General features: G+C 29.9%; 1 long non-coding RNA gene across 2 annotated transcripts; it reads left to right on the forward strand.

Moving 5' to 3' along the window:
- The first annotated feature begins 997 nt into the window (after positions 1–997).
- Positions 998–3486, forward strand: LOC145961071 (uncharacterized). 2 transcript variants are annotated; one of them, XR_014435553.1, is made up of 3 exons: positions 1195–1457; positions 1545–1684; positions 2995–3486. It is a non-coding gene; the product is annotated as an uncharacterized LOC145961071 (long non-coding RNA). The 2 variants fall into 2 exon arrangements; XR_014435552.1 differs by having other exon boundaries at positions 998–1457; positions 1545–3486.
- Positions 3487–4402: the final 916 nt, after the last annotated feature.

A 4402-nucleotide genomic window follows, 5' to 3' on the forward strand; every position in this document is an offset into this window, starting at 1 on the left:
CTCTCATTTAGCTATGTCTCTTTATATATATAATAAAAATATATTGTGAAAATATTTATAAATATTATATACTTATAAATTTTACGAATACGATATTACATCAAACAATTTGCATAAAACATTTTATATTGTTAGCTTTTGATTATATCGATTTAACAAATGTCGTGCATAAATTGTAATTTGTAGAAAGTTATATGCAAATATTTTTTTTATTGTATATACAGAGTGTCGCAGAGTACTATACATATATAAGCGTTTGTGAGGAGCGTAGTAAATTGAAGAAAAAAGTCCCATAGCATTTTACGATTTTCGTAATAATAGAAATTATAAAATAAATAAATTATATAATAATATTAAATAAAATCGAACGAATGTGTATCTACGTGTGTGTTTGTGTGTTTGTGAGAGAGAGAGAGAGAGAGAAGCGCTCGGCCGTTCGAGCTATCGCATGATCCAGTGTGTTTGGCATTTTGTCGGCGCGCGGCAAGGGGAGGGACAGCGCGGCGCGGCGATGACGTTGTAACGAATGACAACGGCATGTCCCGCTGTTCTTCCCCTTGCCACGTGCCGACGAAATGCCTAACACGCTGGACCATGCAATAGCTCAAACGGCCGAGCGTTTCTCTCTCTCTCTCACAAACGCACAAACACACACGTAGATACACACATTCATTCGATTTTATTTAATATTATTATATAATTTATTTATTTTATAATTTCTATTATTGCAAAAATCGTAAAATGCTATGGGACTTTTTTCTTCAATTTACTACGCTCCTCACAAACGCTTATATATGTATAGTACTCTGCGACACTCTGTATATACAATAAAAAAAATATTTGCATATAACTTTCTACAAATTACAATTTATGCACGACATTTGTTAAATCGATATAATCAAAAGCTAACAATATAAAATGTTTTATGCAAATTGTTTGATGTAATATCGTATTCGTAAAATTTATAAGTATATAATATTTATAAATATTTTCACAATATATTTTTATTATATATATAAAGAGACATAGCTAAATGAGAGCAATGATATTAGAATTATGTTTAATATGTACGCAATAAAGACAGATCTATGCTCTAAAATCGTTGCTTGTGCGAGACGATAGAGCAGTGAAAATGCAACATATTTTTTGTTCCAATAAACACAATTAAACACAATGTAAAGAAAAGCTTTCACATTGCTCTTTCTAAAATATGCATGTCTTTTTATTCTAGACAATACTGTCGGTAACATAACTATAAGTGTTGGTAATGTACCGACACTTTTAGTTATGTTAAAATGAGGGCGCCTACCTGTCGGAGTTCGGCTGCGACTCCGGCATCCTCTTAATATGAAGAAAGGCCTTTCCCTTCTGCTACGTCGTCGAGTGCGGGCATTTTGGCATCACTGTACTTAATGATATATTGTGTACGGATGGAAAAAGAAAACGCGTGGAACCTGGTGAGTCATACTTCCAATTATTAATTTTAAACATAAAAAAGAATTCACATATAATATCGGCATTTAATTTTTTATTCGATTTGTTAGATATGCTGCGATTCTACACAGCAAATCGTAATACATTTGATGAACTTTTGGAAGTAGCAAGCTTGCTAGATCTCCATGCGATGCAGTTTCGCATCATCTACGCGTCGAGGAGGAGATAGACTTTTCTCCTTTTCTACAATGTAATAGTTTGTTTGGTAAACCTGCATAAAAGGGGACCCTGCTCGTATGACTTTGACCTTGACATATGTTGTCAAGGTCATCCTCCTGAGTAACATTCCAAACATTCCAACATTTCCAACATTCCTGGTTTTAGCCATCGGTCGTTATTTATTAAAAAGTTATAGACAAAAAATGTTTTATGAATTTCACATAATCGGACACCATATACAATAATAGATCTAGATTTTAATAAAAATAAGTGTTATAGATACAACATACATTTTACACCACCCCTGAGTAAGTGCAAAACGAAATTGTAAACTTCTGTGGAATCGTACTCTTTAATAAACAACGACCGACGGCTAAAACCTTTGGAATGTTACTCAGGAGGATGCCCTTGACAACATATGTCAAGATCAAAGTCATACGAGACCTGGATGTAACGGGACGTGTCATGTAAAAGCACGTTATGGATTTATGTATAATGAATAGGACTGTTCGAGGCAATGTGCCCTCAGATTACTGTAGAGTGCAGGGTCCCGTTACATCCATTGTTTTCGCGTAGGGGTAAAAAGTAGAAACACCATATGTATAGAATGTCATAAACTTAAAACTACCATACTTTCTCTTAATGACGGATTCTTTAGAACATTTCAAGACGAAAATCCTATACAAAAATGTCGAGGCCATAAATATTTTTATATACAAAGCAGTTTTAGAGAAACTGATTTTGAAAAAGTGAATTTTTGCTCTGTTTCTATTTTACAGAATAGTTTTAATATACAGTTCGTATATATAGAATTTTCTCGAGTTACCTATTTTTTTAACATGATAGTCACAATTGCATAAAGATTTAAAAAAAATTACAATGCAAACATCTATGCGTTATCTGATTGTATGTAATTTATTATATAATGTGTATTAGGAAATTAAAAATATTAAAGTATTGAAATATTTTAATAAATAAAAAATTTTGATATTTTATCCATGTATTAAAAAAAATTCTATTTAATAGAAATTATAACTGTAGAGATTCTGCTATTTCAAAATATTTCGTAAATATAAAATTTCATCAAAACATCTAGTGAATGCAGAATTTTATAATCTTTTAAGCGAAGACAAAAGAGAAATTAGAAACATAACAAAAAGAGAGAGTCTAGAAAGTTTAGAAAATCTAGACAAAGAAAAGTAAAAATATGTGTCCCTTTCTGACTCTCAACGAAGGTAGTATATTTAAAATAAAATTGTCTTAGTCTCGAATAAAGTTTTATTGAGTGTTTCGTTTTATCGTTGTTACGTCTTTTTTGTCATTAAATTTCTGTTGTTTCAGATAAGATTATGTGATCTATCGAGGCGAAGAGTAGAAAGAAACAACTAATTAATCGAATAAATTATACATTATGTCGAATAACATTCATTAATATAAAAATTAAAGCGAAGTAAAAAATACAGATATATTATTTTTAAATTATCGAGTATATACAGTAATAATTTTATGATTAATAATAATTATACGGTAAGAAGTGCCGTACATTAGAATGGCGTGTATGCCACTTATATCACGGATATTATAAAAATTCGATGGTTAATAATCAGAACAATAAGGAAAAGATTCTAATCAAAACTTTAAGTAATATAAATTAGGTTATTATAATTTATAATATATGAATGGAATATAAGTTAAAAAATCTTTCAAATAAAAAATCTTTCAAAACCTATAAATGAACGAAGTAAATGCTGTATTTGTATGTCAGAGATAAAGTTGTTGTTTCTTCTAACTGTATTGAAGAGGAAAATAAGATAAGAATAAAAGAAGATTGAATATATAGATTTCAACGTTCCTATATTCGTAAACTAACATTGAAAACTTTTATCATAGATTTCACTGTGTAAAAAGCCAAGCTGCGAATATTTACTAATAAGTAAGTTTATTTGAACGGTTCCTCTCTCTCTCTCTCTCTTATAGTCGTCGCATATTGCGTGATGATTCATTTATTAGATTCTTTAATTTCCCTTATATATTTAATTATATAATAAAATATAAGAATAATAAAATTAAAATGCAAGAAATTTTTTGATAAAATCATAATAATCTTAATAAGAAAAAAATGATCGCAATACATATATCAATAAATCAAAAGAATAAACAATTCCATTAAATAACATTGGAATAAGATTAAAACTATAAATCTCAAGAAATGAAAAGAAGTTGTTGAAAAAAAGTTTTTTCCAAAGAATTTGTCATACATACCTACTCCTCTGATTTTTTTGACCAATCAGGATGGTGTCATCCCTTCTGTCCCTTATTGGCCAAACGCTGTGAGTCATTTCTAAACAAAATGCATGCTTAGTCCACGTCGAACAAAGTTCATGTTGCAGATGCATTGCGACTGTGCTACAAGCAGGAGTAAAGTTTGTGCGCTCATATTCGTGATACATATTAGTTACATACAAGTATATAAACGAAATTAGTGCGAAAGAAGATATAACATCGGTTATTTTTTTGTAAATTCGTTGAATTTTATAATATTTTTCACGATGGCTATGATAATACACTTGCCGGGTGAAATAATTGCTTTAATTTTGGAAGACGAAAACATTAGCATGGAGGATATCGTTAAATCTACATGCAATCGATTACAGCAGATAACATTTAGTAACAAATTTTGGGAAAAGAAGTTTTATCAGAGGTACGTTTTTATTTATAAATATTTTAATAAGTTTTTTATATTTATCTC

The sequence above is a fragment of the Camponotus vicinus genome, unplaced genomic scaffold (assembly GCF_025532165.1).
Source record: "Camponotus vicinus isolate PSW18456_S1 unplaced genomic scaffold, iyCamVici1.0 SCAF_10, whole genome shotgun sequence".
Taxonomy (NCBI): domain Eukaryota; kingdom Metazoa; phylum Arthropoda; class Insecta; order Hymenoptera; family Formicidae; genus Camponotus; species Camponotus vicinus.